Below are 13592 nucleotides of genomic sequence, written 5' to 3'. Positions count from 1 at the left end.
GTTGGCAGTTTTTCTCTTTTAGTAATTTAAATATATCATCCCACTGTCTTCTAGCTTCCATGGTTTCTGCTGAGAAATCTACACATAGTCTTATTGGGTTTCCCTTGTATGTGACAGATTGTTTTTCTCTTGCTGCTTTCAAGATCCTCTCTTTCTCTTTGACCTCTGACATTCTAACTAGTAAGTGTCTTGGAGAACGCCTATTTGGGTCTATTCTCTTTGGGGTGCGCTGCACTTCTTGGATCTGTAAATTTAGGTCTTTCATAAGAGTTGGGAAATTTTCAGTGATAATTTCTTCCATTAGTTTTTCTCCTCCTTTTCCCTTCTCTTCTCCTTCTGGGACACCCACAACACGTATATTTGTGCGCTTCATATTGTTATTCAGTTCCCTGATCCCCTGCTCAAGTTTTTCCATTCTTTTCCCTATAGTTTCTGTTTCTTTTTGGGATTCAGATGTTCCATCCTCCAGTTCACTAATTGTAGCTTCTGTCTCTTTAGATCTACCATTGTAGGTATCCATTGTTTTTTCCATTTTTTCTTCTTTGTCCTTCACTCCCATAAGTTCTGTGATTTGTTTTTTCAGATTTTCTATTTCTTCTTTTTGTTCAGTCCATGTCTTCTTCATGTCCTCCCTCAATTTATTGATTTGGTTTTTGAAGAATTTTTCCATTTCTGTTTGTATATTCAGCATTAGTTGTCTCAGCTCCTGTATCTCATTTGAACTATTGGTTTGTTCCTTTGACTGGGCCATATCTTCAATTTTCCGAGCGTCATCCATTATTTTCTGCTGGTGTCTGGGCATTTGATCAGATTTCCCTGGGTGTGGGACCCAGCTGGTTGAAAGCTTTTTCTGTGAAATCTCTGGGCTCTGTTTTTCTTTTCCTGCCCAGTAGGTGGCGCTCGTGGCGCTCGTCTGTCTGCACGGCAGTCGGCCCGGGAAACCGCGCGTGGAGGTGGGGGTCGCTGGCCGCCACGGCTTGGGAGAGTGCCGGTCCCAATTGCCCAGCTGGCCCGAAACGCCAAGCGTGACAGGAGGGCCCCGCTATCCAATGTTCCCAGTCAGACCGGGGAGCCACGTGCGTGGAGGGGACCCCAGTCGCCAGCCGCCCCGGCCGGGAAAATGCGCGCCCCTTGGGTATCTCACCGCAGCCGATTCTCCCTGCCTGTTCAGCTGTTCCAGAATGGGGTACGCTGTCTTTTTGGTATCTGTCGTGACTCCGGGAGCTGTTTCGTATTGTTTCTGTTTCTTTAGTTGCTTTTCTGGAGGAGGAACTAAGACCCGCGCGTCTTACTAAGCCGCCATCTTCTCCGGAAGTCCTGTTGGCCACTTTTTGATCCATGTTTCAGCCAACCATCCAAACAAACTGTTAATACCCTTTCTAACCCCTCAAGCTACAACACTGAATGCAGAATCTCTGCTTAGTGGGTCCATACAAACAAATTCAGCTTGATCCAACTTTATATTCCCTCCACTATTATCCCACACCCTTAAGATCCTTTCCCACACATATTCCCTTAATTTCTGTCTATATAGATTGGAAAACTTATGCAGTTGTTTTTGAGTATAACGTACCTCCTCATGGGTCACCTTTTGTACCTCACCTTTCAGGGCCTATTACAACTTTAGTCTAGTTATAGGTCTTGAAGAAAAGAGGGGTGGTGAGAAGAAATAGAGGTGTCTTTCAAACCAATTACCTCAGGGCATTCTGTTGCAGTTTCATCTGGTAAAACAGTATTAGTCATGCCAGACAGAGTAGTGAGGGTTGTTTCCCCAGGGCAGGTGGTATACAGGGTTAGCAGGCACTGAAGGGTTAATCTCACGAGCTGGAGGTTGGATGGCTGACTCCTCTGGGCAGACTGGAGGCCTGGAAACTGTTTCCTCTGGGCACTCTGGAGGTTGGGAAGCTCTTTCCTCAGGGTAGTCTAATACATGTCTATCTAACATGGCTCTGCAGATTCTAGTGACTCCGTCTCCCCATCACCATCATTATCAAGCCATATTTCCCCATCCCACAAGTCAAGATCCCATTATTTTCCAAAGTCCTTACTTTAACAACAGACACCCTGAAAGGCTGAGATTTTGGTTTACATTTTAAATCTGCTACTCATACAGCGAGGCTCTGTGACTGGTTTTCAGAGATCTCAAGTCTGTGACCACAGGAAATAAGATTTTCTTTCTGGCCAAAGACGGAAACTTTTACATCGTTCATGTGGTGTTTAAGTTTCAGATTTGAAGTCTTCAGCTCATCCCTTTCTCTCATCACTGTATCCAGCATATCTAACAACAACCAGCCAACATCACTATACCTCATAACTTCACAAAACTCTGTAAAGGTGTCAAAAACACTCTCACCCAGAGCCTTGCCTTATATAAGCGTACAATTAGCAGAATCTAATGATGGTATTTTGAGTATCTTTCTTGCCAACTCACTCCATGGACTGTCAATGCCATCTTGATTACTGGAAAGAGTAATTAATGAGTCTAATCAGAATAGAAAACCAATTGTAAAAATCCATGTTTAAGATTCTGTTTCTCAAGAACCACTCCTATTACCAAGCTGTATTAGTCAGGGCTCTCTAGAGAAACAGAACCAAAAGGAGATATCTGTAAATACATCTTCTATGAAGAGTCTGGACGAACTCTACAGGAGAGGCTTGCTGTTGCAGAAGCAGTGAAAAAAGTCTCTCTTCTACTCTGAAGGACTTCAACTGATTGAATTATCTCATTGGTGGGAGACATGCCTTAGTTGAATGCAGATGTAACTGGCTACAGATGCAATCAACTGACTGATGATATAATACACCAGCCTTCTGGTTCATCAACCAGCCATGAAATATCCTTGGAGAAATAGTCAGGCCAGTGCTTGTCTGAATCATCACTTGGCCAAGTTGACACCAGAACCTAAGCATCATAGCACTCTTGGCCAAGTCACAATCCTGTCTGACCCTCAATTTTCTCATTCCTAAAATGCTTAATCTACTTCAAAGGGTCATGATGAGGATTAAAAGATAGTATAAGTGAAAGAATTTCACTATAACTGAAAGACCTTTGTAAATTGTAAAGCAGTGAACAAATGATTTGTAAGAGTTTCACTGAACTTTTTTTGTTAGGAAGACAATAGCGACTTTCAGATCCCTCAGAGGGATGCTTAAAGAATGCTTGTACATAGTTCTTTCCCTCTGCTGGGCCAGGCCTTGGCCTAAGTCCTGAGATTTCTTTCTGTCCCTACCTCCCAGGTCCCACTGTTCCTTCCCCATAGTGAACATGTCAGCTGTTTCTGCTCCATAAGGAACAGTTCCTATCTGATGGGACAGATAGAATGTAGTACTTGCCAGGCATTGGGTCAGAACCATTATCTGAAACCAACGTGGGCTATTTCCTTTCTGGGTTGGCTGAAGCTGGCCATCTGGAGCAGGCAGCCCTCCCTGCTGCTCAACATGCTTCTGCCATCCTCAGCCTCTGATGGAAGGGAACTGGACCCATGGAAACAGAACTCTTGCTTCTGTTATGTTTGCCCTTTGCAGTCTCTGGACAGACACTTCAGTTGGCTTGGATCCCACAGGAGCAATGCCTCTTGATGCTTACAGAGGCCACAGCTCAGGAATGAGCTAATGAGCTTGATAAAGCAGTTTTCTTCTCTTCCCCAGCTTGGGAGCATTTGACCCCTACAGTACCTTTTGGTGATTTGGCTTGTAAGTATCCAGAAATCTTCACAGCTGTGGTCTTACCTAGCCTTCCCTAAGGCTAAGGGTTTGGTTTGTGCCATTTCTCTCTGCCTTCTGTCCCTACCCACTTCTGATTCTATTTTCTCTCTTCTGATCATTTCCTCTCTTCTAACCTTCTGCTACCCAAACATTGGAGGTGGGGGGTGTTGAATGGGTTTCATTATTCACTGAATCCCCATACCCTGTCACACAGAACATTCTGTAGTAGCAGCTCAGTGCAAGTGGCGTGCCAAGGAGGCTATATTGTCCAGGTGGGGTGGGAGCTGTCTGTTTCACTGACTTAATGCTGTCCTGTCTTTATGTTTTTCCTGACTCATCAGCTATGTCATCTTTAGCAAATTAGTTGACTTTTCTGGGCCCCTGTTTATTCACCTATAAATGTAGATAAAAATAGACTCTACCTCTTAAAACTTCTATAAGAAACAAAGAGATAATATATGTAATGCATTTAGCACAATGCCTAGCATATATTAAGTAAAGTAAATGACAGTAATAATAATATTATTTTTACTTATTATACTGTCCCTTTTACTCCACAATGCAAACCCTAGAGCCAAGTGAATAGCAGATACTTAATTATGCAATTGTGGGCTGTAAAGACTAATTCAGATTAAGGGTTAAGAGAGAAACAGCAGAGTCATGAACTTGCTCAAGGTCACACACAGTTTAGCTGGGGTGAGTGCCCAGGTTTAGTGCTCTGTCCCTTAGGCCATGCTACTGAGTAGATCAAGGAAGTCCACCATGAAGAAGAAAGGGAGGAGACCATTACATAATCTCAAAACAAAGCAGACCAAAATAAACACTTTATTTGCTATAATTTTGCCCTTGATGTAGAGAATAGAATGGGTGGAAGCTGAAGAAAGTTGGAGTTTTTCCCTTGGTAGAAGGAATAATGTTTGAACAATTAGAGCAGCCTAAAGATGGCACAAGTTAATGCATGAAGTTGCTAGGTCCCTAGTACTGAAGATACTCGAGCAAAGCTGAATGGCCACTTGCTAGGGACATTGTAGAGAAAATTTATAGATTGGGTAGGTGATTGGACAAGATGACCTCAGAGGGTCTTTCCACCACTTCAGCCAGGCTAATATCAAGCATGAAAGACAAGTTCTATCAGAACCTGCCAATTTCCTCTCCCTCCCACTATGAAACCAGGCCTTCTCATGTTCAAAGGCCCCAGCTACAGGACACTTTTGAAACCTTATGGTCTTCTTGTTCAAGTCCTAACTCTGGTACTAGTGAATGTAACCTCATTTGGAAATAAGGTCTTTGCAGATGTAATCAAGTTAAGATGAAGTTATGCTGGATTAGAGCAGGTCCTAACCCATGACTTCCTTACAAGAAGACCATGTGAAGACACAGGGAGACAGAGACACACAGGGGAGAAGAACAGATAATGATCAAGGCAGGCACAGGAGTGATGCAGCTACAAGCCAAGAAATGCCAAGTCTTGCCAGCCACTACCATGAGCTTGGAAGAAGCAAAGAAGGATTCTTCCTTGGAGTCTTTGGCGGGAACACGGCCCTGCCTACACCTTGGATTTGGACTTCTTTCAGAACTATGAGATAATGCATTTCCATTGTTTGAAGCCACCCAGCTTATGGTAATTTGTTATGGCAGCCTTAGGTATACCAGGCATACCTCAGATCCTCTGCCATCCTAACTTCCACTACCAGGAAAATTCAACTATACTCCAGGATCCATGAACTATAGCTATATTAAACCTACACAAACAATGAACTCCTAAGATTACTAATCATGCTTGCTCTTAAAAATGACCATGGATGAGGACCCTGGACAGGGGAGAGCTGTCCCTTTGTTCACCTCAGCTTGCACTGACTCAGGATGGCCTCAAAGCTCCCAAGTCTGTGTCCTCCTGGTCTCTCAGAGTACTGCTGAGGGAATTGCAGAGAACCTAGCTAAAGCAGAGAGGAAGTGGGGGCAGGCAGCTATCAGAGAGCACGTAAGAGCCTGACAAATGGAGAGAGTTTGTGTGAAATCAGCAAAAGAGGAGGCACAGACACTTGACCTGGTTTGGAATTATTGCAAATCCATCAGGCTCTGTGCAAATTGAGACCATAATTCAGATTGTTCACAACGTCACCAGCAGCCCCATTTCCATTAAACCCTGCTGTCCATCTCCCCCGGGGCCTGGCTCTGTCCAACAGCTAATTGAAGGGGTCAAGCTAGCACTAAATTAACAAGCCACTCCATTGAGGTCAGCCCTACCCCAACCCCTCCAACCCATAGGCCTTGGTTAACCTTGGATGTGTTCCTATCTCTTCCTGCTCAGCCTCAGGTGTAGTCTTGGCAGAAAGATGCTTGGTAACAAGGTACAGTGGAAGGGGCACTGGACTCAGGGCCACAAGAAATGGGTTTGAACCCCAGCTCTGCCTCTTATTAGCTTTGTGAACTCTGGCAAATTATATAAATAAGTTACATAAACTGCTGAAACCTTAGGTTTCTTATCTGTAAAATGAGAAACACAAAAGATACGACTGCTCTATCTTGGTATTGGGCAAAATGTTGATGATAGAATTTTAACTGTACGTACAGGTGCTGTGAGATTTATGATGAGCTGTGCAAATGTGGGTGTCTTTAGATGCTTCCCTGAGTGGCCTCCATGGACTCTGTAGGGGATGAGAGCTCAGCAGATGCAGCTGTGCAGACTGCCCTGGTCTCAGGATTAGGGGTTCTGTCCTTTCCCCTGCAAATCATGCCCCTTGAAGTGAGAGGCTCACCCAAAGCGCATCAAATCCCACTAGGGCTGGCAGCAAATGCCCTAGGCTGGGGACCCCACCCTTTCCCTGGACCCCTGCTCAGAGGAAAGGGGAAGCAGGAAAAAGTCTTTATTAAGTACCTACATGACAGGCCCTTGGATGGCAGTTCTCCATGCATTTATAAGCTCGAATGACCCTCACAGAAAACCTTTTGAGGTCGATATTATTATCCTCATTTTACAGGGGAAGAAAAGAAATTAAGTAATTTGGCCAGTCACCCAGCCAGTGAGTGGGGCCCTGGATTTGATTCACTCTGCTGCTCCAAAGCACACCTCTTCCGACCTGAACTGCTGTCTTTGAACTGACCTTTTCTGACTTTGCCCAGAAGCAGGGACTCCAACCGAACAGTCATCCCTCAGGAGGTGAGGTTCTTTCTTTGGGGAAAAGAGACTCTTGGAGCGGCTGCCTGTGGATTTCTGCCTTTCTCGGAGATACAAGGCAGAAAGAAATCTAAATCTTTGGGTTCTTTCTGCGCCTTCTGCTGGGAGCCCTCCGCACTCTCTTTCGGGCAAAGCTCCAGCTCAGCCCTGGCTCGGTTCGGCTTCGGGGCCGCGGGGCGCAGAGGCGTAAGGCCAGGTGCACAGACAGGGATTGTCTGGAGGAGAAGCGCAGCCTCGGGGCACGCGCGCACGGCGGGAGGGAGGCCTTGCTCGGGTTCCCCAGGCCGCCGGGTCCCGCCCCGCCCCACCCCGCCCCAGTAGCAGCCCCTCCCCTCTGCCTGCGCGCCCTCTGCCGGGGCTGAGGTTTCTCGGTCTGGGGACCCCCGCCCAGGCTCTGACCTAACCCCTGCCATGCTGCCCTGGAGCTCCCTGTGCCCTTTACAGGCCGATGCAGACTGCCCCACACAGCCGGGGCTCTTCTCTGGGGCCACGAAAATAATTATTTTTAATGTCATTTTCCCCCCCTAAATTAATCGGTATGAGAGTCCAGCCTTGAGCGAGAAAAGACCTCTCTCCCTAACACTGAAATAGAAATTAGCTAGAAGGGGAGAAGTAATGTCCCAAGGGCCCCCAGGGAGCCATTGGATCCTGTTTTCTAAGTGGAGCCATTTAGAGTGTGCTATGAGAACATCTGATGCTAAGTGAAAAATTAAGTCACTGCCATATAGGTCTCAATTCCCAATTATCGTGAAACCTTTGGGAGGTTGCCTCAATGTGCCATAATTTTATCCAAGATGCTTTGTTAGCTACCCATCGTGGTCAGGCTCTGTGATGCCACGAAAACAGATCACCCCAAGGCTCTGTCCAAGAGGGAAATCACGTGTCAGAATCAAAAAGGCTATTGAAAGGACTGTCTCCGCCCTTCAGCTGTAAATCAATACCTATTGTTCAGCTGCAAATAGATACCTATCGTTATTATTGCCCAACTGGGGTCCTGGTGCCAGGGCTCACTCTGGATTCTGGATTTCCTGCCCTGAGCCAGGAAAAGGTGCTAGATCACATCTGGGTTGTCTGTGATACATTGGAGGTAGCATTGGCACTGAGACTCCAGAAGCACCTTTTGCCATGTAGATGACTCATTCTTGCCTCTGTCCATTCAGGCTGCTGGTTCCCTGCCTCCTCTGCTTCTTGGATGCTGGCCCTAGCCTAGCCTCTTGCTCCCACTCCCTGTGCCCTTACCTGTCTCTATGTGCTGAGAAAGTGTGGGCCTGGCCCTCAGTGGCCAAAAGTTTGCTGCTCAGCTGGCTAGACTCTTGGGCCAAAGACTCGCCCTCCAGCTTATGGTCACTCAAGTATGAGCCCCGCTGGTCAGGGTTGGGTGGACCTAGCTGGGGGACTTGTCCTCCCTGGACCTGATCTGTATGGCTTCTGAGCATACAGTTTCTGGTAGGAAGCAGCTCTGGTGTGTTTGGGTATATTTGTTCAATGAATGGACACCCAGGCACTCCTGAGTAAGCTCCAAAGGCAGCTAGAGCCACAACAGAGAGGTTTCCATGGTGTCCCCTGCTGGGGCAGCCTGGGGGTGAGGTGGGGTGAGTAATGGTTGTATCGCCCTTTTTAGTCCATGGGCAGGGCTCCTTTAAGGCAGACTCTGCACATAGCACCACCCCACCAGCACCCTGAGCGTCCTCATCAAATCCTCTGAGAGCTGTAGAGGAGGGTCTCCTCCTAGCCTTCCTGTGGGATATTCCTTCTAAGGTGGGATGACATTCAGATTCCCCATGGACATTTTTTAATGGAGAAGGGGCTGAAGCCAGCAATGGCTTAACCTGACTGCAGAGAACAGAGTCCGCCCCTGGGGGACTGTAGAGGAGTGATTCCTGGCTAGGGGATGGGCAGGAGCCTTTCTAAGAACATGAGTGGTAGCAAACACCACTTACTGAGTGCTTACTTGATGCCAGGTATTTTAAGGCACCTTCGCACTTAAAATCCTCTGCTGCTGACCACCTGGCCCTCCATGGAGAGAGGTTAAGCAGGTCTGTGTCTGAATTCTCTTCCTTCCACTTAGTAGGTGTGGTCCTTGGTCCTTGTGAAGCTACTTCACCTCTCCGAGCCTCGGGTTCTTCATCTGGAAGAGAGGAGACCTACCTCATGCAGAGACTGAGATGATCACGTTTACATAGTGCTTGCAAAGATCCACGTCCATTGGTTAACACATACACCGACATTCAATAACTGGTCGTCCTCTCGCCATATGTTTCTTTGACTGTAAAATAAACATGGTTTGGTGAAGCCAAGAGAGAAGATGTAGGTTAAAGAGTTTTGGAAATTGTAAGGGCTGATCATTTGAAGGTGTTTTTATTATTTTATTTTCTTTTTCTCACCCTAGCAGTTCACAGTGTGAATCTTGGCCTCCAGCTGGGCAGCAGTCCCACTGAGCCTTGCTGTATCTCGGCACATGACCAAGGAGAAAACGCTTTGTAAAAAGCCGGCCAGTCCAGGTTGCAGGGCCATCCACCGAAATCCATCTCAGAAGCATCCTCCAGATTGGCCTTTAACTCCTGGGAAGGTGTCTCATCAGATAAAGCAAACTGGTTAGTCCCATCTCCAAGAGTATTACCAGATATCCGAGATATCTCTCCAAGCATTCGTGATCACACACTATTTTTGTGACCCTTTCCTCATTTCATTTAGTTTGTTTGGTAGCTTTTCTGATCTTTGCAGGCCCTACCCAAATGTATGTGGTATAAAGGAACAAGTTTAGAGTTTAGCAACAGAAAACCCAATTCTGACACTTACTAGCTGGATGACGTTGCCAAAACCACTTAACTTCTTTGTGCCTCTGGCTTTTTCCTCTGGTAAAATGGGAGTAATAGTCAAATGAGATAACAGACATAAAACTGCCTTGTAAATAGCAAGTGTTACACAAAACTCATCGTAAGTCTCACAGCCTCTGAATCTTCTTCTTGGCCCATGTCTTTTTCTTCTTATCTATTAAATAAAAAGAGGGACAAGAAAGATGGAATTTATTAAGACACCACTGAGTGACAGGTGCTTTTTTGATGTAATATTGATTTAATAAGTTTTATTGTCCCTGTTATGGAGTTGGGAAAACTGAGCCTTAGTTAAATGTTATTTGCCGAATGTAATGCAACCGTTAATCAGAGGATTTGAATTCAATTCTGTCTGACCCGAGAACTAGGGCTTTTCTGCTTGAAGTTGGCTGAATAATGACCCCACTCCCTAAATATGTCCATGCCCTAATCTCAGAATTTATGAATGTTACCTTATATGGCAAAAGGGAACTTGTAGATGTGATTAAGTTAACAATCTTGAAATGAGGAGATTATCCTGGATTATCTGGATGGCCCAATGTGATCACCAGGGTCTGTTTAAGAGAGAAGGCTTTGTGAAGACAGGAACAGAGACAGATTTGGAAATGCTATGCTGCTGGCTATGAAGATGGAGGCAGGGGCCACCAGCCAAGCAATGCAAGAAATGCAGCTTCAGGAGCTGGAAAAGCAAGGTAATGGATTCTCCCCTGGAGCCTCCGAAAGGAACCAGCCCTGCTGACACCTTGACTTTACCCAACGGAAAATTATTTTGGACTTCTGGCCTCTAGAACTGCATGAGAATAAATCTGAATTGTCTTAAGCCACCACATTTGTGGTAATTTGTTACAGTAGGCATAAGAAACTAATGACCTGCATTATCATGTTGTGTCCCTAGTTCATCATTTATATTCTCATTGCTGCCTTACAATGTCCAGGTTGTCGTTTTCCCTAAGCTCTCCCATGACTTGGGATGAATACTTCACACATGCCTACTAGGAGACCAATCCTCTGCAAGGCATTGCTACTGACGCTGCAACCCTAAAGCCTAGTGGCTCAAAATGCTAACCGTTTTGTGATTTCACCTAATTTCTGTGGGTCAGGAATCCAGGAGCTGCTTAGCAGGTGCGTCTGGTTCAGGGTCTCTGTGAAGTTGCAATTAGAATGTCAGCTGGGGCTGCAGTCATCTGAAGACTTGACTGGGTCTGGGATCCACTTCCAAGTTGAAAAAAAAGGGATTTAATGTCAGAAAATCCACTTTTGAAATTTATTTAATTCACTAGTAAATGACTTAGGCAGTTGTTGACTGACCTTCGATCCTTATTGTTTTTGGCAGGGGCCCTCAGTTCTTCATTACGTGGCCTCTCCACAGGGTTGCTTGATTGTCCCCATGACAAGGTTGCTGGCTTCTCCCATGAATGAATGAAATAAGAGAGACAGAGAGAGAAGGGACAAAAAGGAAGCACCATGGCTTTTATGACCTAGTCTCAGAAGTCTGCCACATCCTATTCATGGAAGCACATCACAACCTCAGCCCATTTTCAGGGGAGGAGAGTCAGGCTTCACTGGTTGAAGGAAGGAGTATCAGAATTTGTGGACATCTATGAAAAGTACCACAAAGAGTTTCCAGTAGAGATAAGGGGCCTGAGCATCCCCACACTAGAGAACAGGACAGTGCAGCCTCTGTATTACAGGCAGAACTGGTCTGAACTGTCCATCACTGCATCAGGGCAGGCCTTGAGAGCTGGCTGCTGCAGGATGGGCAGGGCGTTAAACAAATGCCACTTTACAAAATAACCCAAAGCAAAGTTGTGCACAATATAGACAATTTTGAAAATGTAGAAGAATGTAAAGGAGAAAAATTAAAATGCATCAGGGTAGAGAGGAGCAGGGAAGGCATTCTAGAAGGGAGAAGTAGTGTGAACAGGGAGGTAGGGAAAAACCAGACTGCTTGCTGGTGGTTTTTTAAATAGAAGCAAAAGGTGTATGTTACAATATAAGGAGGTAAATTTTGTGAAAGAAGACAGAATAATCATCTCAACTCAGAAGTTACTATTCATTTGGAGGGAGTTCCACTTTGGCTCTAGCCAGAGGAGCTCACCTGTGATGAGACGGCAACTGGCAGGTGTTTGAGAAGGCATAGGCCTGGAGATGAGATTCTGCACATGGCCGTGGCTCCACGAGAAGGCAAGGTGAGTGAGTGGTGATCCTGAGAGATTTGGGAGAGACTGCGTTGGCAGGAATTGGGTGGGTGGGGGACATCACGTTGGGGTGGGGGTTTATGTTGTATGGAAACGTAAGGCAGAATGTGCAGTAAAAGAACCAAGAAGGTGCTAACTGAGATCAGCAGGTCAAGGCAAGACATGGGGGCTGAAGACTATACCCCAGAGAAAGGAATTATCAGGGCAGAATTCTGGAGACACCAAGGCACTGGAGTCTGTGACCAAGAGGCAAACTTCTAATAAAGGACAAACCTGGGGCCTGGCCAACAAACAGACACCCTGCCTCCTTTCTTCTTCAGTGAATCAAATAAATAGGGGGTACTTATCATTGTGGCTACATCTATTGAGTACTTTCTGTGCATCATGAAAGTACTGAATTTTAATATATATTATTGGATTTCATTCTGGCAAAAATTCTATGAGATATTGTAATCTTCTGTATATCATAGGTAAAGTTTTGGCAACTTAAAATAGCAAGTCCAAAATACCAGTGGCATAAACTGTTCTCTCATGTAAAAGAAGCTCAGAGACAGATGGTCCAAGGCTGTAATGGAGGCTCCTCAGAATCATTAGGGACCCAGGATACTTCTATCTTTCTGCATTGTTGTCCTCAGCACATTTCATTCATCTTCTTGGTTACCTCCAGGTCCAAGATGGCTGCTCAGAATCCAGTCATCACACCCACATTCCAGGTAGCAGGAAAGAAGAAAGGGGGAAAAAATAAAAGGACCCATTTCCTAGCCAAGTTCACTCTTTTGAAACTGCTTCTCTGGAAGTCTTATGCAGTATTTCCATTTCCATCTCATTGGCCAGAAGTTAGCCATAAGGCTGCATCTAGCTGTGAGGGTGCTGGGTCTTTCAGCTCTGCATACCTCAGCCCCAAGGAAAGTAAATGTCTGTCTCTAAAGATAAAGAGGGGCCTTGGGATATATGTGTAGCAGTCTCTGCCACATCTGTTTTTGCCTATGAAGCTTGGAAAAGTCAACAGGCCAAAACCCACGTGTTGAGTAGTAAACAGACCTAAGTCTCAAATTCTGGGTGACTGACTCTGAAGCTTCAGAGAGAGTGCAAATGAAGAGAGCAAGAGAAGAAGAGAGAGTGTGTGAGTAAAAGTTTATAAAAGCATTTCACTTGGGGTGAAATAGGGAGACACGGAGCCAGAGGAACCAGTAGCCCTGTACTATTCTTAGCACCTTATAGGTGCTCAACACATTTGTGGTGAATGAAAAATAAAATTCCAGTAGAGAGTAAGCAGTGCCTTGAAACTTGGCAGAATCAAGTGAGTTAAATTGCTGAGATGAGGGCCATCTCATCTGTTTATATTTATTCCCTGAAATTCCCTCCCACTTTGATGGAATAATTCATATTATAGGCTGATGCAACACCAGAGTTGGAAGTGACTTAGAGAGGATCTTCTCTACCCCTCATTTTAGAGATGAGGCAACTAGGGTACAGCTGACTCTGTGGGCTGTGCTTCTGAACCCCCTGGGCGTGGGGGTGGTAATTGCTATGGGTTGAATTGTGTTCCCCCAAAAGGAATGATAAAGTCCTAACCCCCAGCACCCCTGAATGTGAGCTTATTTGGAAATAGGGCCACTGCAGATGTGATTAGTTAAGATGATGTCATACTGGAGTAGAGATGGTCCTAAATCCAGT

The sequence above is a fragment of the Tamandua tetradactyla genome, chromosome 8, assembly GCF_023851605.1.
Source record: "Tamandua tetradactyla isolate mTamTet1 chromosome 8, mTamTet1.pri, whole genome shotgun sequence".
Lineage (NCBI taxonomy): Eukaryota > Metazoa > Chordata > Mammalia > Pilosa > Myrmecophagidae > Tamandua > Tamandua tetradactyla.
This window is presented reverse-complemented; position numbering follows the sequence as displayed.